The 26,210-nt window shown below is 44.0% G+C and overlaps 2 protein-coding genes across 2 annotated transcripts in view; one reads left to right on the top strand and one right to left on the bottom strand.

Moving 5' to 3' along the window:
* The window catches only part of alpk1 (alpha-kinase 1), a 150,784-nt gene extending 142,078 nt beyond the window's left edge, over window positions 1-8,706 (bottom strand). Inside the window, exon 1 of the mRNA XM_078542855.1 lies at window positions 8,629-8,706. The gene's annotated coding sequence lies outside the window, so the exon portion shown is untranslated. The remainder of the gene's footprint in view (window positions 1-8,628) is intronic.
* The window catches only part of tifa (TRAF interacting protein with forkhead associated domain), a 235,230-nt gene that overhangs the window by 129,885 nt on the left and 79,135 nt on the right, over window positions 1-26,210 (top strand). The window lies entirely within an intron of this gene.

The following is a 26,210-nucleotide window of genomic DNA, read 5'->3' as shown; positions in this document are numbered from 1 at the left end:
AAGATACAACAGAAGCATTGAGAGCACACTCTAGAAAATCAAATTTGCTTAAATGTCTCTCACTCACTTGGGGATTGAGGCAAATGTCACTTTAACATTTGATGGATATTGTAGTTAAAATATTCTACTGTAACAAGTGAAATTTAAAACTGAATTCTCTACTAGAAATAAGATGTACCAGCTCTCTTTTTCCTAGAAACAATGTAATGTAGCATTTGACTGTTTCCACCAGACTTTGTGTTACATGTTTGTTTCTTTAGTAAACTTTTATATATATTTTAGAATTTATATCATCTCACAGAATCTTCTGTATCACTAATTTGAGAGCCGTACTCTCTGTGGCGGGAGAGTATATTACTGAGAATAAGCCAGACCCTGATAATATCTGGGAAATTATAATCTGGCCTTAATTTACTAAAAAAAGCTATCCAGAGGACGGTAATATTCTCACTGCCTCCTTTCCTTTGACGAGAGATAGGTCCATCCTTCAGATCCATTAAAGCATCTTTGAGATCTCTCTTTCTTTACTTGAAGTTGAAGGGAACTATGTGAGAGGTACTCCTGATCTGGGTTTATCCCAAAAAGGGGGTAGGATTATGATATACCACAGTTGGCGTCCAACAAGTTTTGAGTTTTTGTACAGAATCCTATATTTATATCAATATACATCTTTTAGATTAAGTACAGCAGGAGTGTTTTACTGACACTGGTAATAACACCCAGATTTAAGCCTCTAAAGACAGCAAGTGCACTAATCAAGCCTTGTGGAGCTTAAATCACAAATTCCCTCAATATAACTTTGGGGTTTAGAAATTTCTTGTAAAATTCATATTAAAATCCTAACCAAGAATAGGACCTGATGAATTGGTGGATGCTGTTGGAATTGGCCTTCTGCTTCTACTTTAGCTGTGTCAGCATCACAGACATCACAACCATATTTCGCCAACATTTGTACGGGCAGCACTATTCAACCCAGGCATGACCTGCTGAAATGGTAATCCTAGTTGGCCAAGTCTTTCAATTAGGCAATTCAAATACTTGCTTTTTAAGGGATCAAAATCCTATCCTAATGTCTCCAGCAGACCATGTAATAGTTTTTGAAATAGAAGGCTTTGATGCCAATGGAGCAATTAGAGCCCATGTCACAAATCCCCAGAACCATTGCATAGGAAACATCCAAAGGGATTGAGACACAGATACTCCAGACCCACAAAATGCCTTAATGGTAAGATGCAAATCCGCACAATCGGGTGCCCTAATGATCAGTCCTTGACAAGGCAGAGGAGACCATGGTCAAATTGTAGGACCAGGAACATCATTTGCTCCTGGGGGGCAATGGATTCCTGCTAAGGTGGCAAGATCCTGATGAAATAGGCGACCAAAATCTTATTGAAGACTTTAGACAACTCAGAATCCATTGTAACCAATGCAGACATACATGAACTCAGGCTTAAACCAATGTTGCAGGCATACCATTTCCTGGACCAGTAGCCCAATGTCAGCAACAACAAATTACACCACTGACCCAAGTAACCTAAACTCCAAATACCTCACGTGTGGTAAACCTGGTAATACAAACCAGGAACAAAACCAGTTGGATTCTAAACAACATTGATAAATTAGAAACCTGCTGCCAAGACTGGAATGTTGCACATCTAATGCAACTCCTACAAATGTTATGGAGTACATACTTAGATTTCCCATTAAATCAGTGTAATAATTGGATTCAAATATACTCCCTTTTCCTCACAGCAATTCAGGGAGGACATATAATGGGTTTCACCAAAGAAATAGTTACTCCTATTGCCAAACTGAGGGGCTAATAGCCATCTACAGCTCTGGCAGAATACCCACATTGATTAAATGGGACATTGTCCATGGTTGCCTAACCAACCAATACCACAATACCATCCTCAAACTTGCCTGTGGGGGTGCTATAAGTGCTCATCCAGATAACCAACAGATGTCAGATAACATCGAACATATTATTTGATCAAATCACAACCTATTAGGCTTGCCCCAAACTGAACCTGTAGTGAAGCAAGACACTAAAGGCAGAAAATCCGGAGGAGGTACCTCTGGTACTCTGAGGCAAGGAGAGTTTAGGCCCACGTCTCAGAACTGCTCTGCCTGGACACAAACTTATGGCTCTGAACCCCCAGGATGGTGTTCCAGAAAATCTATGCCCCCTACTCATCAACAGCAAAAGAGGTTTCTCCCGGAAAGATGAGATAGATATGAGGCCAAATCTCATAGGGGAGGCCAAGGACAGTGGGATCCCTATGGCAGTGATTTATACACTTTTAAGACTACCATAGAGCCAGGGCTGATACCGGGATTACGGGAATAGCAATCAAAGAGTTTCCCAGCATGACCAACATCAGCCCTAAAGGAAAGATCTCTGAGATAATAAATAATCCGACCAAACCTCTAAGGAATCTGGAAAGCACTTTGCCCCCTAAAAGGAGGAACAAAAGTTAGTTAAAATGATGAAAAGCATGACCAAAAATAAAACTCAGGATTCTGAGGATCACCGAGTTCAGGGTTGAGAGCCTGGCATCCTGCCATGGTCTCTTGAATTCTCTAATGCCTGGCAACCTTACACATCAATGTTTGATACAGGAGCTGACACTGTAATGGACCCCAGATTATAAAAACTAGGTGGGTAGATTTGAGGGTCTCAATTTATAAGGTATCATTGGGGGGATTCACACGTTGTGAGATCCAAATAATTGAATTTTACAGAATACCTATTATTGTGTACGGAATCATAGTCACCCTAGAGGTAAGACTGGTACCAAAATTATCCTGTCCTCTTACATTACAGGTAAACCAGATATAAAATATTCTCCTAAAATCTCAACCTGGCTTGTGGAAGCATGCACAGGCCAGGGCAACAGATAAAAACACATTCAGGACCAACTAGATCAAACTTGCCTAAAGTGGGGAGAAAAAGGCCTCTTAGAGCAACTCATTAATAAACACTACCCTCACCTACAATGTCATCCAAATCCATGTGGCAAAGTAGATATTGAGTGTCACTCACCTGACGCAAGCTGGCACATGCTCAAAAAACACTGGACTATCCAGACCACAAAAGGAAATTGGATCTTCTTAAAATCATTAAAGAATTAAGAACTAATTAAGAATTAATCAAAATGCATTCTAGAACGAATTCATCATTGTTTGGTGTTGCCAAACCAGATGGAAACTCTTTTGAGTTATCAACAGTCACAGATTGCAACTCTTTTCGAGTACAATCACAGTTCTTGGTTTCCAGGAGTGGGACATGAACCCACAACCCTCTGATTCAAAGGCGAGGGTGCTATGAACTGAGCCACAGCTGACACCAAGGTGAACATTAGTTGTCAATTATACAGCCTTCAATAAAGTCATGGCCTTGCATACTGTACAACAACAAAATTCTACAAGCCTTCTTTCTGGAGTCAAGAGGGAAAAATATAAAGCCTGTAGTAATCTAGCAAACGGATTTTGGTCACATCCAATTAAACAGACTGATTGGCAACAAACAGCTTTAACTAGACCTGACAGGTATCAGTATTGCTGAACCTGTTAGCCCCAGAACAGCCCTGTTCTTTTTTCAGCTCATGTCATTGATCTTTTGAAAGTCCTGCCCAATGCAGATGATATATATTTCACACAGCGATCCCCCAAGAGCACTTGAAATGCATTGACTCAGTTTTATCAGACTTATTACTGCTGGGTACTTAATCAAAATTAAAAAGGGTCCATTAGTTAGGAAAAAAGTAGATTTTCTGGGCTTATGAATAACCAGAAAGGGTAGAAGATTACCTCAATCCTATAAAGAGAAATTAACCACCGCTAACTTATAAGAGTTCTGAGAATTCTATAAGTGAGTTTAGAACTCCTGAATTTTGCTGGATCCTTTACGCCAACCTTTGCAGAGCTCCCTATATCCTTATATGCTAGGGTGTGTGAAGCAGAGAAAGGATCATTCATTTTCTGATCAGGCAATTATTTAAAACCACTACAGTTATGCCGATAGGTACAGAAAGCCATAGACCTGAAACAGGGGGACTCACAAGTTGCCCTTAATATTCACAACAGGACATTACCTAAAGTGGCAGTTGCTGTTTTCTACATTGTTAAAATATTATACCCATTCAGTTTCATTCTTACAGCTTCTCTAATGTTGAAAGGAAATGGTCATGACTATGGTCATCCAACGTCTCATTAAGAAAATACCCTTCAAGGGGAACACCCCATTGCAATTGATACTGAGATACCTGACTTAAGGTCTGTACTGAGGATCACCTCTGATGAAAAAAATGAGCCACCCAGGTCTGATATGATAAATGGCCATTGTTCTTGAATGATCCTACACTCATCTTAAAATTCCTATCCCCAGACATGGACTTGGAACCCCTCCCCCCCATCTTGGAGAATGATGATATAGAGGAGAGAATTAAACAAATGCCTATTAGGCCACTTACAAATTACCACCAGGGCATTTACTGTGATGGGTCATCAATGACAGCTAAAAAAGGGGCCATCCCAACACTCCTTACTTAGGATGGGAATAGTAGTAGGAATTTATTGAGATTCTTAATCTTTTCATCTGGAAGAATTACTATCCATGCCGCTTAGCCGTAAGACAGCTTAATACACTGAAGCAGCAGCACTACCATATGTTGCTGAAAAGAGAGATCTGTTGCCAAAGCTTTGCAACTTGCACTCATCAGGACAAACGCAAGAGTGTCAAATTTCAAACAATCACAACTTGTACTACAGGAGTAAAGGGTGCTGATTGCTTGACTAGTTGACTCTGATTGACCGAGGCTTTGCCATGGAGAAAGCTTCAGGGAACATTAGGCTCCCTAATCTCCACGGTAATTCAAGAAAGGTGAAAGGCTTTAACAAATTCCTTTTGTTGCAGAGAATGGACCCCTGTGTATGAATGTATGTTGCTTCTAACAAGTATAAATGAGCCATGTTATGAGCTCGACTGATTAGCTTAAATTAGTAGCTATTCACACCCTCAGGATTGTTCAAGTGCTGCCCAATCACTGAATAATGTCTAACAGCAAATGTTTTGTTTTGAGTTGTTTGGTTCGATCACCCAACTGCTGGGATGTAAGACCAACACACCTGGCATCATGCCGGCACTGAAATTCATTAATTAATAATGTTGCTTAATTGTGTGGTAGGCAGAATGACTTTTTGGGCTGATGGCAGTACCTGTTAGTAGAAAATTCCACTCTCTAGCCACTGCATAGTAGAAAGGTGAAACACTTTGCTTAATCTATTGTTCAAACCTTCACTACAGAATGCTTTAGAAAAGGCAGATCCTATTAAGCCCACATTAATCTGTATAGATAGAGACTATTGTAAAGGACGATACAACCAAGATCTAGTGTTCTCGGAACAAACAAGATTTACAAATCATAAAGTCAAACCCATAAAATATAAATCATTGTGGGAAGACAATCCCTGAGGACAGAAATACAAACTGTCAAGTAATCATGTAAGTGGACATACCACTGGAACAGTACACTCGAAGGGCAATAGTCTTGCCGACTAACAGGTGAAACGTTCAGTCTACATGACACCCCCTGCAGGCCAATAGAGGGGAGATGGTGGCATAGTGGTAATGTAACTAGATTACTAATCCAGAGGCCCAGGCTAATGCTCTGGGGACTTGGGTTCAAATCCCACCATGGCAACTGGTGGAATTTAAATTCAATTGATAAGCATGGAATTGAAAGCTAGTCTCAGTAATGGTGACCATGAAACTGTCATTGATTGTTGTAAAAACCCATATGGTTCACTAATGCCCTTCATAGCAGGAAATCTGCCATTCTGGCCTCCATGTCACTCCAGACCCACAGCAATGTGGCTGATTCTCAACTGCCCTCTGAAATGGTCTAGCAAGCCATGTGGTTCAAGGGCAGTTATGGATGAGCAACAAATGCTGACCTTGCCAGGGATGCCCACATCCCATGAAAGAGTACATTTAAAAAATATAGTGTTATCACTAGGGCAGAAAGGGCAGCTAATTAGAGTGAGGAACTGAATCAGCCAATAGAATATACAAAAGAGAATGCACCAGAATATCCATCAAAGAACTTGTACTCGGAGACTCCTACTGACATTATGATAGTTAAAGTTGCCCAAGGGAAATTGAAAAGTACTCCTGAGTCACAAATGAGAACAGCTTGTAAAAAAAACACATGAAAATAAGAAAGAGGAGCAGGAGTAGGCTATTTGGCCCCTCGATCCTGCTCCACCATTCAACTAGATCATGGCTGATCATCTACCTCAATGCCATTTTCCTGCACTTTCCCCATATCTCCTGATATCTTTAATATCTAGAAACCTATTGGTCTCTGTCTTGAATCTACTCAATGACTGAGCCTCCACAGCCCCCTGGCGTAGAGAATTCCAAAGATTCACCACACTCTGAGTGAAGAAATTCCTCATCATCTCAGTTCTACATGGCCTATCTCATATTCTGAGACTGTATCCGTTGGTTCTAGACCCTCAGCCAGGGGAAACATCCTTCCTGCATCTACCCTGTTGAGCCCTGTAAGAATTTTGTATATTTCAATGAAATAACCTCTCATTTTTATAAACTCTTGTCATGAAGCTATTAGTGTGCATAATATTTTGGAAAATATTTTTCTTTTGAAAGAAGTTTAGTTTGCGGCTATGCCTTAATTAGATTAAAGTCAGGTAGTCTGGGTGCTTTGATTATGTACTAGTTTGAGATGTAAACAAAGAGGTAGAGTATATTTGCATTTTTTGAATAGAACATTCAAGAAGTGGGGTGAAAACTTGACACTTTCTAGCACCTACCAAGCAATATGTTTATATTACTAATAAAATTGGTACAATGAATGGGGTTTCATTCTTAAAAGGTAAAGTTCAAAGAGACTGGTGAGACAATGAGAATTTGAATTCAATCAATGGTGGTAGGTATAATTTCAGTAGTTTTCGGGTGTGCAGGCAGAGGCAATGTGAGATCAAAAGGCAGCTGCAAGCCTCCAACTGGCTCCACAGTGAAAAGAACCTCATTTTGAATTCATAAGGTGAAAATGCTTTGCCTGGTTTGGTTAAGTCTATGGATTGCTGTTGCCTTCATGGAGATTAGTTTGGGAATTTGTTAAAAGTTATGATAGTAGTAATTTATAGCCATGTGTATGTATATTTTTAACCTGTATAAATTAATAAAATGTATCAATTAGTTCAATGTAAAACCTCAAGAACTGACGGTCTGATTTCTGAATTTAGAGTTGCATCTCAAACATAACAGTGAAAATTATAGGTTATGACAGTTGTTTAAAGTTTCCCTCTGGGATTTTTAAATAACTCCACCTTACCAACTTTATCGGTCATAACACTCCAGACAATATGGTCCCAGTCTCCTCAATCTCTCCTCATAGGACAATCTCGTCATCCCACAAGCTAACCTGGTGAGCCTTTGTTGCACTCTCTCTATGGCAACTATATCCTTAGGTAAGGAGACCAAAACTGCACACAATACTCCAAATACAGTCTCACCAAGGTGCTATACAATTGCAGCAAGACTTCTTTACTCCTATACTCAAATTCTCTTGCAATAAAGGCCAGCATACCATTTGCCTTCTCAACTGCTTGCTGCTACTGAATGTTAGCTTTCAGAGACTTATGAACAAGGACACTCAAGTGCCTTTAGACATCAACACTTCCCAATTTCTCAACACTTAAGAAATATTCTGCACTTCTGTTTTTCCTACCAAAATGAATTACTTCACATTTTTCCACATTATATTCCATCTGCCATGTTCTTGCCCACTCAGCCTGTCTAAATCCCCTTGAAGGCTCTTTGCATCCTCCTCACAACTCACAATCCAACCTCATTTTGAGTAATCAGCAAACTTGGAAATATTACATTTAATCCCCACATCCAAATCATTAATATAGATTGTGAATAGCTGAGACCAAGCACTGATCCTTGCAGTACCCCACTAATAACAGCCTGCTAACCTGAGAATGACCTGTTTATTCCTACTCTCTGTTTCTATCCATTAACCAATTCTCAATTCAAGCCAGTAGATTACGCCCAGTCCCCTGTGCTCTAATTCTGTGTGGGATCTTATCGAAAGCCTTCTGAAAATCCAAATACATCACATCCACTGGTTCTCCCTTACTTATTCTGCTTGTTACATCCTCAAAAAATCTTTGTCAAACATGATTGCCCTTTCATAAATCCATATTAACTTTGTCCAATCCTGCTATTATCTTCTAAGTTATTACATCCTTCATAATAGATTTTAGTATTTTCTCAACTACTGATGTCAGGCTAATAGGTCTGTAGTTTCCTGTTTTCTCTCTCACCTTTCTGGAATAGTGAGATTACATTTGCCACCTTCCAATCTGCAGGAACCATTCCAAACTCTATAGAATTTTGGTAGATGGTGCATCCACTATCTCTACAGCCACCTCTTTCAACACTCTGGGATGAAGATCTTCAAGTCCAGGGGATTTATCAGCTTTCAGTCCCATTAATTTCTCCAGTACTACTTTTTACTAATACTAAATGAATTGAAATCCATTTCTCTCACACCAATCTTTGAGCCACATATTTAACATTCTAATTTTATTTACCCTACTCCAATTTGCTCATGGCTCAGGTAGTAATCCAGGGAACCTCTTTCCTTGTCCTACCTATGTTGTTGATACTCATGTAAACCAGGACAATTGGATCGTTCCCTCCCACTGTAATTTCTTCTCCAACCCAGAGCAGATGTCCAGAACCCTGGTACTGGGCAGGCAGCACAGCCTTCTGCACTTATGCACTCAGCTGCAGAACTGTGTCTATCCCCCTGACTATATTGTCATCTACTACAACTACTTTCCTATTAACCCTGCTTGAATAGCTTCTTGTATCATGGTGCCATGGTCAGTTTGGTCATCCACCCTGCATCTCCTGCTTTCGTCCATACAGACTGCAAGAATCTTAAACCTGTTTGGACAATTGCAAGAGTTGAGGCTCCTCCACTTCTATCTTCTGGATCCCCATACCTGCTTCACTCACAGTCACAGCCTCCTGTCCCTGACCATGGAGCAAATCAGACAATCCTATCCTAAGGGGTATGACCACCTCCTGGAACAAAGTGTCCAGGTAACTTTACCCCTCCCTGATGTGTTGCAGTCTCTACAGTTCAGCCTCCAGCTCAGTGACTCTGTGATGAAGCTCCTCAAGTCGAGGACAATTACTGCAGATGTGTTTGCCTTGGATAATACAAGTATCCACGAGCTCCCACATTCTGCAGCCGCCACACATCACCTGCCCTGCCATCCTTATAGCTTTTAATTAGTTAATTATTTTACTGATTAAATTTTAATTAATGTCTCTAGTCCTGCCCAAGCTTATATTCTTATTATTTCAATAAATGTTCCGCTTACCCCAATTGAATTTCCCGAATTAAGATAAATAGGAAATATTCACCAGCCAATCTAATAAGCTTTCCTACTATTAGTAAACCTTACTACTACTCATAAAACCTTACAATTACTAAAATTACCCAAGTTTTGAAAGATAAAAGGGAGAAATACTCACCAATCAATCAACTACTTGTTTTCCTGTGATGTCACACTTTGATATTTCTCAGAACCTTTCCTATCCCTTAGGGTAGGATTGTCTGATTTGGTCCATGGTCAGGGACAGGAGGCTGTGACTGTGAGTGAGGCAGGTATGGGGATCCAGAAGAAAGAAGTGGAGGAGCCTCAGCCCTTGCAATTGTCCAAACAGGTTTGAGATTCTTGCAGTCTGTATGGACGAAAGCAAGAGCTGCAGGGTGGATGACCAAACTAACGATGGCACCATGATACAGGAAGCTATTCAAGCAGGGTTAACAGGAAAGTAGCTGTAGTAAACGACAATATAGTCAGAGGAATAGACACAGTCTGTCCGCTCTGAAGCCACGGGTTGGACTGGGCTGGCTGCCTGTCTGTCTCCAGATGCTCCTCTCTCCTGCTCTTTTAGTTGCTGCTGTCTGTCTCTATGTCCTCCTCTCTCCTACTCTTTCTGTTGCTGCTGTCTGTCTACAGGTGCTCCTCTTCTCCGCTCTTTTAGGAGCTCCTGTCTGTCTCCGGGTCCTCCTCTCTCTCGATCTTTCAGTTGCTGCTGTCTGACTCTGGATCCTCCTCTCTCCTGCTCTTTTAGGTGCTGCTGTCTGTTTCTGGGTCCTCCTTTCTTCTGCTCTTTTTCAAAAGAAGCTCACGAGGGTAAAATTCAAGCACATTGAGGTGCCAGAACAACATTCTGCAAATTTATGTCCTTGCATCAGTGGCCAAGCATGCTTAAAGCATGTAAAACATTCATAGGTGATTGTGAGTCAAGTAATTTAACTAATAAGTCATCACTTATTAAATTGCCACCATTGGCTTCTGTAAGGTCAAATGACTAATGCAAAACTTATTTATTGACTCCAATGGACCACTTCCCTCATCATTGGGATTTAATTAGTTTTTGTTTGTTCTTGGATGCACTTTCTTCTGTTGGCTGGTCCCCACAAAAACTGTTTTGGAAAATTGACACATCAATGCTATTACGGCCATTGTTACTGTAGCTGGTGCATCCAAAATCCTAAACTGTGATTAAGGTGGAGCCTTTGTCCCCAGGGTCCTCAAAAACTATTGTGAACAAAGGGGGATTTGGTTAGAGCACAGCATGCCACATCATCCTCAATCGGTGGGACCAGTGGAAAGTAAAAAACAGGAAGTAAAAAAGCTATTGGGCAAACTATTGAGAATCAGCAGAAATAAGTGGACCACCAGCATAACAGAAGTGCAACTATTACTCGATAGCCCTCATCTGCATCAGGAACAGTGTCCCCTAAAACTCCGTATTATTTAATGTATGGAGTTGAGATGCCATGGTTCTTTTATTGCCTCAACACTTTCCACCTCCCTGACCCGAAAGCAATAGTTAGATTTAAACAAGGTATGATGGATAAAATCAGAGGATAAGGGAGAGAAAAACGCAAAAACAATTAACCGTGAAAGCATAGCAACCCTTAGCAGGAGAGTGAGTTCAGGAAAGGAAGGTCAAACAAAGACCTGGTTTAAGACACAAGTGGAAAAAATCTGTTCAAATACATTCAGTTATTAATGAAAGAACTGCAAAACTATTCGCTAATCAGCTGAATGGGAAGCAGTCTCTTAAAACTGTCTCTGTAGACAATTTTGAAAAGATGCGCTGAGGGATACAAGAATGGAAGAACTGTACGAGCTGCAGTTGTACATTGTCTTCCAGGATCCAACCTTGAAATCGGAAGTGGGAGCCACTCCTGACTTCTGTCTTGTAGATGGTAGGAAGTTCTTGGGGGTCAGGGCATGAGTTGCTCACTACAGAATTCCCAGCCTTTGACCTGCCATCAGGTAATCTGGAAATGTGAGGTCCAATCCTACCATGGCAGTTTGTGAAACTGAATTCAGTTAATTAAATAAATCTGAATAAAATCAGAACCAGAGCGAGTGCGGAGAAGCTTCAAAAAGTGACATCAGCACAAAAGTGAGAGCTGACTGGTGAGTAGTGGGTAAGTGTTTGTCTCCAGTTTAAAATAGATTAAGCTAAAGAAAGGTAAGAGTTCTAGTTTTTATTTAAAGTACATAAATAATTTAATTTTTTTACTGTATTTAACTTAAAGTAAGGGTCTTTTTTTCAATTAGAGACATGGCAGGGCAGCTCAGTTCCATGTTATGTACTGCCAGCAACATGTGGGAAGTCCTAGATGCTCCTTGCGCTCTGAACGAACACGTGTGCAGGAAGTGCCACCAGCTGCAGCTACTTGAGCTCCGAGTTTCGGAACTTGAGTGGCAGCTGGAGGCACTGAGGTGCATCTGCGAGGCTGAGAGTTTCGTGGATAGCACGTTTTTAGACGCGGTCACCCCACAGTTTACAGAAGTGCAGACAGAGAGGGAACGGTGACCATCAGTCAGAAGAAAAGTGTCAGGCAGGTAGTCAGGAAATCACCAGGGTGCATCTTGCTCGTGAACCGTTTTTCTGTGTTGGAAAACGGTTAGATTGACGGTTCCTCTGGAGAGTGCAGCCATGCTCATGGCACTGTGAGTGGCTCAGCTGCACAGGGGAGGAAGAAAAAGAGAGGAAGAGCAATAGTGGTAGGATACTCGATAGTATCGATAGAGGGGAACAGACAGCCATTTCTGTGGCCGTAGATGTGACTCCAGGGTGGTGTGTTGCCTCCCTGGTGCCAGGGTCAAGGATGTCACAGAACGGCTGCAGGGCATTCTAAACGGGAGGGCAAACAGACAGAGATCGTGGTACATATTGGTACCAATGACATAGGTAGAAAGAGGGATGAGGTCCTGCAAGCAGAATTTAGGGAGCTAGGAAGCAGATTAAAAAACTGGACCTCAAAGGTAGTAATCTCTGGATTACTTCCGGTGCTACTCAAACTGGAATGGGGCCAACATTCTTGTGGGGTGGTTTCCTAGTGCTGTTGGGGAGGGTTTAAACTAGCTTGGCAGGGGGATGGGATTCTGAGAGGAGGTTCAGCGGGGGAGATGCACTGCTAAAATTATAAGAGAGAGCAAGTGAGTCTGGAAGGCATAGAAATTATAGGCCAGTTAAGGCATAAGGGAGTTTGGCAAGGTTGGATGGCATTTATTTTAATGCAAGGAGTTTAGAAATAGGAGGTTAGTCCAGATGAATGCGTGGCTGGAGAGATGGTGCAGGAGTGAGGGCTTTAGATTTCTGGGACATTGGGACTGTTTCTGGGGGGCAGTAGGACCGGTTTAAGGCAGATGGGTTGCACTCAAACTGGAATGGGGCCAACATTCTTGTGGGGTGGTTTCCTAGTGCTGTTGGGGAGGGTTTAAACTAGCTTGGCAGGGGGATGGGATTCTGAGAGGAGGTTCAGCGGGGGAGATGCACTGCTAAAATTATAAGAGAGAGCAAGTGAGTCTGGAAGGCATAGAAATTATAGGCCAGTTAAGGCATAAGGGAGTTTGGCAAGGTTGGATGGCATTTATTTTAATGCAAGGAGTCTGACGAATAAGGTAGATGAGTTGAGGGCACAAATTAACACATGGAAGTATGATGTAATTGCTATCGCAGAGACATGGTTGAGAGAGGGGCAGGATTGACAGCTCAATATTCCAGGATATAGGGTCTTCAGGCGAGACAGGGAAGGAGGTAAAAGAGGAGGGGGTATCGCAATATTGATGAAGGAATCAATTACAGCAGTAAGGAGGGATGACATCTTAGAAGGCTCCTCAAATGAAGCCATATGGATAGAACTTAACAACAAAAATCAAGCAATCACATTGCTGGGAATGTACTATAGGCCCCCAAATAGTCAGAGAGAAAAAGAAGAGCAAATATGTAGGCAACTTTCAGAGAAGTGTAAAAATAATAGGGCAATAATAGTGGGGGATTTCAACTTCCCCAACATTAACTGGGTTAGTCATAGTGTGATAGGTTTAGAGGGAGCGGAATTCTTAAAATGCACCCAGGAGAGCTTTTTAAGCCAGTACGTAGAAGGTCCTGCAAGAGAGGGGGCAGTCCTGGTCTTAATTTTAGGGAATGAAGCCGGGCAAGTGGTAGAGGTATCACTGGGGGAGCATTTTGCAGATAACTCCATTAGATTCAAGGTTGTTATGGAAAAGGACAAGGATGGGCCAGAAATCAGAGTTCTAAATTGGAGGAAGGCCGATTTTAATAAGATCAAATATGATTTGGCCAGAGTGGACTGGGAGCACTACTTTTAGGTAAATCTGCATCAGAGCAGTGGGACTCATTCAAGAAGGAAATAGGGAGAGTACAGGGCCAACATATTCCAGTAAAGATAAAGGGTGGGACCAACAAGTCCAGGGAACCCTGGATGTCGAGGGATATACAGGATTGGATAAAGAGAAAAAGGGAGGCTTATGGCAGATACCCAGGGCTCCAAACAGCAGAAGCCCTAGAGAAGTATAGAATGTGTAGGGGGGAACTTAAAAAGGAAATTAGGAGAGCAAAATGGGGGCATGAAGAAACATTGGCAGGTAAAATAAAGGAAAATCCAAAGTTATTTTACAAGTACATTAAGAGTAATTTTGGTCCCCTTACTTGAGGAAGGATGTAGTTGCATTGGAGGTGGTTCAGAGGATGTTCAATAGATTGATTCCAGAGATGCAGGGCTTGTCTTATGAGGAGAGATTGAGCAGTTTAGGCCTATACTCGCTAGAGTTTAGAAGAATGAAAGGGGATCTAATTAAGGTACATAAGATGCTAAAGGGGATAGACAAAGTAGATGTGGAGTGGATGTTTCCACTTCTGGGGCATTCTAGAACAAGAGGCCATAGTTTTTTAGGCTAAGGGGTGGTAGATTTAAATCAGAGATGAGGAAGAATTACTTTTCTCAAAGGGTCGTGAACCTGTGGAATTCTCTACCTCAGAGTAAATAAATTTAAGGAGGAGATAGACAGATTTTTAATTAGTATTGGACTCAAAGGTTATGGGGAGAGGGCGGGAAATTGGAGTTGAGGCCGAAATGAGATCAGCCATAATCGTGTTGAATGGTGGGGCAGGCTCGAGGGGCTGAATTGTCTACTCCTGCTCCTAGTTCTTATGTTCTTAGAGGATAACTAGGGAAAGAGTAGGGCCCATTAAGGACCATAGTGGTAATTTGTTTGTGGAGCCAGAAGGTGTAGGTAGGGTTCTAAATGAATACTTTGTGTCGGTATTCACAAGTGAGAGGGATGATGTGGGTATGGAAATCAGGCGGAAGGACTGTGATATAATTAAAGAAATTAACATAGAAAGGGAGGAAATTCTAAGTGGTCTGGCAGGCTTAAAAGTAGATAAATCTCCAGGCTCGGATGAAATGTATCCCAGGCTGTTGTGTGAGGCAAGGGAGGAGACAGCAGGGGTACTGCCAATAATTTTCAATACCTCTCTGGCCACAGGCGAGGTGCCAGAGGACTGGAGGACAGCCAATGTGGTACCGTCATTCAAGAAGGGAGGAAGGAGCAAACCAGGCCCGTCAGTCTAACCTCAGCGGTGGGAAAACTATTGGAAGCAATTATGAGGGACAGAAATAATCTACACTTGGAGAGGCAGGGATTAATCAAGGACAGTCAGCATGGTTTTGTTAAGGAGAGGTCATGTCTGACCAATTTGATTGAATTTTTTGAAGAAGTGACCAGATGTGTAGATGAGGGCAATGCATTTGACGTAGTCTACTTGGGCTATGGCAAGGCTTTTGATAAGGTCCCGCATGGGGGACTGATAACAAAGGTAAGAGCCCATGGGATCCAAGGCAATTTGGCAAATTGGATCCAGAATTGGCTGAGTGGCAGGAAGCAGAGGGTGATGGTCGCGGGGTGTTTTTCTGACTGGATGCCTATGTCCAGTGGGGTTCCACAGGGATCAGTGTTGGGTCCCTTGCTGTTTGTGGTATATATAAACGATTTAGAGTTGAATGTAGGAGGGTTGATCAGTAAGTTTGCGGATGACATGAAAATTGGGGGTGGTAAATAGTGAGGAGGGTAGGCTTAGATTACAGGAGGATATAGACGGGCTGGTCATATGGGCTGATCAGTGGCAAATGGAACGTAATATGGATAAGTGAGAGGTGATGCCCTTGTGCAGGACAAACAAGGCACGGGAATACACGATGAAAGGTAGGACTCTGGGAAGTACCGAGGATCAGAGGGACCTTGGTGTACATGTCCACCGGTCCTTTAAGGTAGCGGGACAGGTAGATAAGGTGGTTAAGAAGGCAATTAAAACAAAAAACTGCGGATGCTGGAAATCCAAAACAAAAACAGAAACAGAAATACCTGGAAAAACTCAGCAGGTCTGGCAGCATCGGCGGAGAAGAGCACAGTTGACGTTTCGATTCCTCATAACCCTTCAACAGAACTAAGTAAAATTGGGAAAGGGGTGAAATATAAGCTGGTTTAAGGGGGGGGGGGGAGGTTTGTTGGGACAAGCAGCCAGTGATAGGAGGAGATAACCAAAAGCTGTCACAGACAAAAGAACAAAGAGGTGTTGAAGGTGGTGATATTATCTAAAGGGATGTGTTAATCAAGAGTAGAAGACAGGACAGATAAGGTACAGATAGCTCTAGTGGGGGTGGGGGAATACTAAAAGGTAGAAATAAACAATGGTGGAAATACATTTAAAATTAGTGGAAATAGGTGGGAAAAGAAAAAATCTATATAAATTATTGGAAAAAACAAAAAGGAGGTGGAAGAAACGGGAAGGGGTGGGGATAGAGGAGAGAGTTCAAGATCTAAAATTGTTGAACTCAATATTCAGTCCGGAAGGCTGTAAAGTGCCTAGTCGGAAGATGAGGTGCTGTTCCTCCAGTTTGCGTTGAGCTTCACTGGAACAATGCAGCAAGCCTAGGACAGACATGTGGGCAAGAGAGCAGGGTGGAGTGTTGAAATGGCAAGCGACAGGGAGGTCTGGGTCATTCTTGCGGACAGACCGAAGGTGTTCGGCAAAGCGGTCACCCAGTCTGTGTTTGGTCTCTCCATTGTAGAGGAAACAGCATTGGGAGCAATGAATGCAGTAGACTAAGTTGGGGGAAGTGCAAGTGAAATGCTGCTTCACTTGAAAGGAGTGTTTGGGCCCTTGGACGGTGAGGAGAGAGGAAGTGAAGGGGCAAGTGTTGCATCTTCTGCATTTGCATGGGGAGGTGCCGTGGGAGGAGGAGTAGGGGGTGATGGAGGAGTGGGCCAGGGTGTCACGGAGGGAACGATCCCTACGGAATGCTGCCGGGGGGGGTGAGGGGAAGATGTGTTTGGTGGTGGCATCATGCTGGAGTTGGCGGAAATGGTGGAGGATAATCCTTTGAATGCGGAGGCTGGTGGGGTGATAAGTGAGGACAAGGGGGACCCTATCATGTTTCTGGGAGGGAGAAGAAGGCATGAGGGCAGATGCGCGGGAGATGGGCCGGACACGGTTGAGGGCCCTGTCAGCTACCGTGGGTGGAAAACCTCGGTTAAGGAAGAAGGAGGACATGTCAGAGGAACTGTTTTTGAAAGTAGCATCATCAGAACAGATGTGACGGAGATGAAGGAACTGAGAGAATGGGATGGAGTCCTGACAGGAAGTGGGATGTGAGGGGCTGCAGTTGAGGTAGCTGTGGGAGTCGGTAGGCTTGTAATGGATATTGGTCAACAGTCTATCATCAGAAATTGAGACAGAGAGGTCAAGGAAGGGAAGGGAAGTGTCAGAGATGGACCATGTGAAAATGATGGAGGGGTGGAGATTGGAAGCAAAATTAATAAATTTTTCCAGGTCCCGACGAGAGCATGAAGCAGCACCGAAGTAATCATCGATGTACCGGAGAAAGAGTTGTGGGAGGGGGCCGGAGTAGGACTGGAACAAGGAATGTTCCACATACCCCATAAAGAGACAGGCATAGCTGGGCCCATGCAGGTATCCATAGCCACACCTTTTATTTGGAAGAAGTGAGAGGAGTTAATGGAGAAATTGTTCAGTGTGAGAACAAGTTCAGCCAGACGGAGGAGAGTAGCGGTGGATGGGGATTGTTCGGGCCTCTGTTCGAGGAAGAAGCAGAGAACCATCAGACCATCCCAGTGGGGGATGGAGGTGTAGAGGGATTGGACGTCCATGGTGAAGAGGAGGCGGTTGGGGCCAGGGAACTGGAAATTGTTGATGTGACGTAAGGTGTCAGAGGAATCACGGATCTAGGTGGGAAGGGACTGGACAAGGGGAGAGAGAAGGGAGTCAAGATAGCGAGAAATGAGTTCCGTGGGGCAAGAACAGGCCGATACGATCGGTCTGCCGGGACAGTCCTGTTTGTGGATTTTGGGTAGGAGGTAGAAGCGGGCCGTCCAAGGTTGGGCAACTATCAGGTTGGAAGCTGTGGAAGGAAGATCTCCAGAGGAGATGAGGTCAGTGATAGTCCTGGAAACAATGGCTTGATGTTCAGTGGTGGGGTCATGATCCAGGGAGAGGTAGGAGGAAGTGTCTGAGAGTTGACGCTGAGCTTCTGAGAGGTAGAGGTCAGTGCGCCAGACAACAACAGCACCACCCTTGTCAGCGGGATTGATGACAATGTTAGAGTTGGACCTGTGAGAACGGAGTGCAGTAAGTTCAGAGAGAGACAGGTTAGAATGGGTGAGAGGAGCAGAGAAATTGAGACGACTATTGTCACGCTGACAGTTCTCAATGAAAAGATCAAGAGAAGGTAAGAATCCAGAGGGAGGGGTCCAGGTGGAGGGAGAATATTGGAGGTGGGTAAAAGGATCCGTTGAACAGGGAGAAGACTCCTGCCCAAAGAAGTGAACACGGAGACGAAGGCGGCGGAAGAAGAGTTCAGCATCGTGCCGAGCCCGAAATTCATTGAGATGAGGGCGTAAGGGTATGAAACTAAGTACTTTGCTGAGCACTGAACGTCCAGCATCGAAGAGGGGAAGGTCAGGGGGTATAGTGAATATACGGCCGGGGCTGGGATTGGAAGACAGGGTGGGGACAAAGGGACAGGCAGGGGTGGAGGGTCCTGGATGGGTGTTGGTGTCAATGAGTTGTTGGAGCTTGCGTTCCTTAGCACCTGAGAGAAAGAGAAAAAATTTCTTGTTGAGGCGTCGGATGAGACGAAGAATAAAATGAAACTGGGGTTTCAGCTTTGTGCTGCTGGAGGGAGAGGTTGAGTGTGTTCATATGGCGGTGCATGGCACTGAGTGTGGATCTCAGAATGCGACGGGAACAGCAATCCGAGGAACGTTGTATGTCCTGGAGATAGCTGTAATCCTGGGTGGATTCGAAACATGAGGGATGGAATTTCAGTTGAAATCCACGTGGGGTAAGTTGGAGACGGAGACAGTCACTGAGAAAGGAAATATGTCTGTGAAAGCGAGTTTTAGTAACCACCTTGTCAAACACCAGGAGAGAAATGGAAAGCAATGAAGGTGAACAAGGCAAGAGAGAGATTCGAAAATCCTGACGGAGAGTAGAACAAAACTTCTTCAAGGTAGGCATTTCTTGAAGAGAGGTGGCAGTCAATTAAACACAGAGATAAAAACAAAAAACTGCGGATGCTGGAAATCCAAAACAAAAACAGAAACAGAAATACCTGGAAAAACTCAGCAGGTCTGGCAGCATCGGTGGAGAAGAGTACAGTTGACGTTTTGAGTCCTCATGACCCTTCAACAGAACTAAGTAAAATTAGGAAAGGGGTGAAATGTAAGCTGGTTTAAGAGGGGGGGGGGGGTGCGTGGTTTGTTGGGACAAGCAGCCAGTCTATCACCAGGAATTGAGACAGAGAGATCAAGGAAGGGAAGGGAAGTATCGGAGATGGACCATGTGAAAATGATGGAGGGGTGGTGATTGGAAGCAAAACCAACGGATCCTTTTACCCACCTCCAATATTCTCCCTCCACCTGGACCCCTCCCTCTGGATTCTTACCTTCTCTTGATCTTTTCATTGAGAACTGTCAGTGTGATATTAGTCGTCTCAATTTCTCTGCTCCTCTCACCCATTCTAACCTGTCTCTCTCTGAACTTACTGCACTCCGTTCTCTCAGGTCCAACGCTGACATTGCCATCAAACCCACTGACAAGGGTGGTGCTGTTGTAAAAACAAAAAGCTACTGCGGATACTGGACATCCAAAACAAAAACAGAATTACCTGGAAAAACTCAGCAAGTCTGGCAGCATCGGTGGAGAAGAAAAGAGTTGACGTTTCGAGTCCAACATGACCCTTCAACAGAACAGTTGAAGGGTCATGTTGGACTCGAAACGTCAACTCTTTTCTTCTCCACCGATGCTGCCAGACTTGCTGAGTTTTTCCAGGTAATTCTGTTTTTGTTTTGGTGCTGTTGTTGTCTGGTGCACTGACCTCTACCCTCACAGAGGCTGAGCGTAAACTCACAGACACTTCCTCCTACCTCTCCCTGGACCATGACCCCACCACTGAACATCAAGCCATTGTTTCCAGGACTGTCACTGACCTCATCTCCTCTGGAGATCTTCCTTCCACAGCTTCCAACCTGATAGTCGCCCAACCTCGGACGGCCCGCTTCTACATCCTACCCAAAATCCACAAACAGGACTGTCCTGGCAGACTGATCATGGGGGTCTGTTCCTGCCCCACGGAACTCATTTCTTGCTATCTTGACTCCATTCTCTCTCCCCTTCTCCAGTCCCTTCCCACCTACATCCGTGATTCCTCTGACACCTTACGTCACATCAACAATTTCCAGTTCCCTGGCCCCAACTGCCTCCTCTTCACCATGGACGTCCATTCCCTCTACACCTCCATCCCCCACCAGGATGGTCTGAGGGCCCTTAGCTTCTTCCTTGAACAGAGGCCCCAACAATCCCCATCCACCACTACTCTCCTCCGTCTGGCTGAACTTGTTCTCACACTGAACAATTTCTCCTTTAACTCCTCTCACTTCCTCTAAATAAAAGGTGTGGCTATGGGTACCCGCATGGGCCCCAGCTATGCCTGTCTCTTTACGAGGTATGTGGAACATTCCTTGTTCCAGTCCTACTCCGGCCCCCTCCCACAATTCTTTCTCCGGTACATCGATGATTACTTCGGTGCTGCTTCATGCTCTCGTCGGGACCTGGAAAAATTTATTAATTTTGCTTCCAATCTCCACCCCTCCATCATTTTCACATGGTCCATCTCTGACACTTCCCTTCCCTTCCTTGACCTCTCTGTCTCAATTTCTGGTGATAGACTGTCCACCAATATCCATTACAAGCCAACCGAATCCCACCGCTACCTCAACTACAGCTCCTCACACCCCACTTCCTGTAAGGACTCCATCCCATTCTCTCAGTTCCTTCGCCTCTGTCACATCTGTTCTGATGATGCTACTTTCAAAAACAGTTCCTCTGACAAGTCCTCCTTCTTCCTTAATCGAGGTTTTCCACCCACGGTAGTTGACAGGGCCCTCAACTGTGTCCGGCCCATCTCCCACGCATCCGCCCTCACGCCTTCTCCTTCCTCCCAGAAACATGATAGGGTCCCCCTTGTCCTCATTTATCACCCCACCAGCCTCCGCATTCAAAGGATCATCCTCTGCCATTTCCGCCAACTCCAGCATGATTCCACCATCAAACACATCTTCCCCTCACCCCCCCTGGCGGCATTCCGTAGGGATCGTTCCATCCGTGACACCCTGGTCCACTCCTCCGTCACCCCCTACTCCTCCTCCCCCGGCACCTCCCCATGCAAACGCAGAAGATGCAACACTTGCCCCTTCACTTCCTCTCTCCTCACTGTCCAAGGGCCCAAACGCTCCTTTCAAGTGAAGCAGTATTTCACTTGCACTTCCCCCAACTTAGTCTACTGCATTCATTGCTCCCAATGCGGTTTCCTCTACATTGGAGAGATCAAACGCAGACTGGGTGACCGCTTTGCAGAACACCTGCGGTCTGTCCGCAAGAAAGACCCAGACCTCCCTGTCGCTTGCCATTTCAACACTCCACCCTGCTCTCTTGTCCACATGTCTGTGCTTGGCTTGCTGCATTGTTCCAGTGAAGCTCAACGCAAACTGGAGGAACAGCACCTCATCTTCCGACTAGGCACTTTACAGCCTTCCGGACTGAATATTGAGTTCAACAATTTTAGGTCTTGAACTCTCTCCTCTATCCCCACCCCTTCCCGTTTCTTCCACCTCCTTTTTGTTTTTTCCAATAATTTATATAGATTTTTTCTTTTCCCACCTATTTCCACTAATTTTAAATGTATTTCCACCATTGTTTATTTCTACCTTTTAGTATTCCCCCACCCCCACTAGAGCTATCTTTACCTTATCTGTCCTGTCTTATACTCTTAATTAGCACATTCCTTTAGATAATATCACCACCTTCAACACCTCTTTGTTCTTTTGTCTGTGACAGCTGTTAGTTATCTCCTCCTATCACTGGCTGCTTGTCCCAACAAACCCCCCCCCACCCCTCTTAAACCAGCTTATATTTCACACCTTTCGTAATTTTACTTAGTTCTGTTGAAGGGTTATGAGGACTCGAAACGTCAACTATACTCTTCTCCGCCGATGCTGCCAGACCTGCTGAGTTTTTCCAGGTATTTCTGTTTCTGTTTTTGTTTTGGTTAAGAGGGCATATAGGACACTTGCCCGGAGCAGAGGAGATTGAGGGGGGAACATGATTAAGGTGTATAAAATTATGAGGGGCATAGATAGGGTAGACAGGAAGGAACTTTTCCCCTTGGTGGCGGGATCAATAACCAGAGGGAAAAGATTTAAGGTAAGGGGCAGGAGGTTTAGAGGGGATGCGAGGAATCATTTTTTTACCCAGGGGGTGGTGGGAATCTGGAACTCACTGCCTGAAAGGGTGGTAGAGGCAGGAACCCACATTACATTTAAGAAGTATTTGGATGTGCACTTGTGATGCCATGGCATACAAGGCTATGGCCTAGTGCTGGAAAATGGGAAAATGCTTGTTTGACCAGCTCAGACTCGATGGGCAGAAGGGCTTTTTTCTGTGCTGTAAACTTCTATGACTCTGTAAAAAGCTGGCATCAACAATAGTGACCATGAAGCTGTGTAATTGTTGTTAAAACCAAGTAATTCACCAATATTCTTTAGGGAAGGAAACCTGCCGTCCTTATTTATCTGTGACTCCAGACCACAGCGATATGGGTGATTGTTAACTGCCCTAATTAATGGCCTACTTGTATCAAAACAGTAGAAAAAAAGTATAATAAGAATAAAATCTGACAGACATTCTATAATTTAGGTAATGAATTCAGGCTCAACAAAGACTCACCAAGCCCAGTCGGCCCTGCAAAGTCATCTTCACTAACATCTGGGGACTTGTTTCAAAATTTAGAGAGCTGCCCCACAGACTAATCAAACAACAGCCATAGTCATACTCACAGAATCATATCTATCAACCAATGTCCCAGACTCCTCCATCATCACCATTCCTCTGTATATTCTGGCCCACCGGCAGACTTCCCAGAGGCATCACAGTCCGGAGCGGGTGGTGCTAGGAGTCCTCAACATTGACCCCGGATCCCATAAAGCCACAACGAAGGTCAAGCACAGGCAAGGAAACCCACAGCTGATTATCACCAGGTGTTTTATTCCAACTTTGGCATGTCTGGCATTTTCCAGTCAGTGGTAAAGTGCTGCAATCAGGAAACCATTTTTGAAGATAGTCTAGAGACTAGAGATGTAAGTAACATCTTGAGGTTCCTGTGGACTCAGCACCTTGCAGTTTTTGTGGTCGCGCAGGTCACACAGGCCAGGGCTACACCCCTTATCAAATGTATTTGCCTGAACGAACCTTGTTGAGGATATCTTAATTATAACCACAAGAATGTTCTTGTCAATGATCAGAATCACACCCTAAGACATAGTTGCATTCATTGCTTAATAACACTTGGACCTTAGGTGATGATCATTGGCTTTTTCATGAGTTTCCTTGGGACCTGAACACAAATTGATTCCTGGAAAAGGAAAAACTGACCTGGATTTTTCTTACCACCCAAGAAGGTGGCAACAGATTCCAGTGGTTCAAGTGGAATTCTCCACTGGGTCATTGAATACATTTACGGTTCGGTTAGATGGAACTTTGATGTACAAGGGAGTCAAGGGTTATGGGCAGTGGGCAGGACTTAAAGCCACAATCAGATCAGCCATGATCCTTTGAATGGTGGAGCAGGCTAGAGGGGCCAAATGGCCTTCTCCTGCTCCTGTTTCTTATGTTCTTTGGCTTTGGTGATGGAGTGATCACTGATAAAGTTCACAATGTTGGTGCCCTGATTAATGCATGGGAGAAGGAATTTGAGAATGGGTGCTGAACAAGTACTGGAGTTGTTTGTTTTCTAGCTGGTGATGTGATAGAAAAGGTGTAGAAGGAGAGACTGACATGCTGCCTATGCAAAGATGATCAGAGAAATCTGTTGATCACGACTTTGGAGGTTTTAAGGCTTAACCCTTCACCCTTATAGACCTAAAGATCACTGTTCTTGTCTCTTCAAAGTTGACATTGTATTTAGACCCCTAAAGCTTCAAAACCACCTTCCTAAATTACAGCAATTACACCAGAACCAAGTTAGCTCACACAAAACATACCTTTCACTCTTAAAGGCAGTGGATGCCTTTAAAGACTACAAATGCTGGAAATCTGAAATATAAACAGAAAATTCTGGAAATTCTCAGCAGGTCAGGCAGCATCCGTGGAAAGAGAAACACTAACACTTAAACGCATAAAGTTACCACCTGTTTCTCTCTCCACAGATGCTGCCTGCCTTGGCGAAAAGGTCCAGCATTTTCCGTTCATATAACACCTCTCACGCTGTCCATTCTGCTCACCCATTCCTCCTGGTGGAGCGAAGCATCTGATAAGCACAGCTGGAAAAGCTAACAAACTTATTGCAGGTATAGATCGTCTATCAACAGAGTTCGCTTTTCTCTCGTTTTTATTTTGCATCTGCAGATTACTTGTACATTTTGTAAAGGCAAAAAAAGACTAATGAAATATTAGCCTTAACAAGCAGAGGGTTCAGCTATACTGAGGCTTGGTTAGACCGCATCAGGAGTATTGTGTACAGTTTTGGGCATCAAGCCTCAGGCAGAATACACTGGCCTTGAAAGACCATAAGACCATAAGACATAGGAGCAGAAATTAGGCCATTCGGCCCATCGAGCCTGCTCCGCCATTCAATCATGGCTGATAAGTTTCTCAACCCCATTCTCCCGCCTTCTCCCCGTAACCTTTAATCCCCTTACCAATCAAGAACCTAACTATCTCGGTCTTAAATACACTCAATGACCTGGCCTCCACAGCCTTCTGGGGCAATGAATTCCATAGATTCACCACTCTCTGGCTAAAGAAGTTTCTCCTCATCTCTGTTCTAAAAGGTCTTCCCTTTACTCTGAGGCTCTGCCCTCGGGTCCTAGTCTCTCCTACTAATGGAAACATCTTCCCCAAGTCCACTCTATCCAGGCCTTTCAGTATTCTGTAAGTTTCAATCAGATCTCCCCTCATCCTTCTAAACTCCATCGAGTATAGACTCAGAGTCCTCAAACATTCCTCATATGTTAAGCCTTTCATTCCTGGGATCGTTCTCGTGAACCTCCTCTGGACCCTCTCCAGGGCCAGCACATCCTTCCTGAGATACGGGGCCCAAAATTGCTCACAATATTCTAAATGTGGTTTGACCAGAGCCTTATAAAGCCTCAGCAGCACATCCCTGCTTTTATATTCTGGTCCTCTCGAAATAAATGCCAACATTGCATTTGCCTTCCTAACTACCGACTCAACCTGCAAGTTAACCTTAAGAGAATCCTAGACTAGGACTCCCAAGTCCCTTTGCACTCCAGATTTCTGAATTCTCTCCCCATTTAGAAAATAGTCTATGCCTCTATTCTTCCTACCAAAGTGCATGACCTCTCACTTACCTACGTTGTATTCCATCTGCCATTTCTTTGCCCATTCTCCTAACCTGTCCAAATCCTTCTGCAGCCTCACCGCCTCCTCAATACTACCTGTCCCTCCACCTATCTTTGTATCATCTGCAAACTTAGCCAGGATGCCCTCAGTTCCTTCATCTAGATCATTAATGTATAAAGTGAAAAGTTGTGGTCCCAACACTGATCCCTTATTCCCACTCTCTGCCTCCTGCCAGACAGCCAATCTTCTATCCATGCTAGTACCTTGCCTCTAACACCATGACTCTTATCTTACTGAGCAACCTCCTGTGCAGCACCTTGTCAAAGGCCTTCTGGAAATCCAAGTAGATAACATCCATTGGCTCTCCTTTGTCTAACCTACTCGTTACCTCCTCAAAGAATTCTAACAGATTTGTCAGGCATGGCCTCCCCTTGATGAAACCATGCTGACTTTGCCCTATTTTACCATGCACTTCCAAGTATTCTGAAATCTCATCCTTAATAATGGACTCTAAAATCTTACCAACGACTGAGGTCAGGCTAATCGACCTGTAATTTCCCATCTTTTGCCTCACTCCCTTCTTAAACAGGGGGGTTACATTAGTGATTTTCCAGTCCTCTGGGACCCTCCCTGACTCCAGTGATTCCTGAAAGATCATCACTAAAGCCTCCGCTATCTCTTCAGCTATCTCCTTCAGAACTCTGGGGTGTAATCCATCTGGTCCAGATGATTTATCCACCTTCAGACCTTTCAGTTTTCCTAGCACCTTCTCCTTGGTAATGGCCACCATACTCACCTCTGCCCCCCGACTCTCTTGGACTTT

Source organism: Cetorhinus maximus, chromosome 1 (assembly GCF_964194155.1).
Source record: "Cetorhinus maximus chromosome 1, sCetMax3.hap1.1, whole genome shotgun sequence".
NCBI lineage: Eukaryota > Metazoa > Chordata > Chondrichthyes > Lamniformes > Cetorhinidae > Cetorhinus > Cetorhinus maximus.
This window is presented reverse-complemented; position numbering and strand designations above follow the sequence as displayed.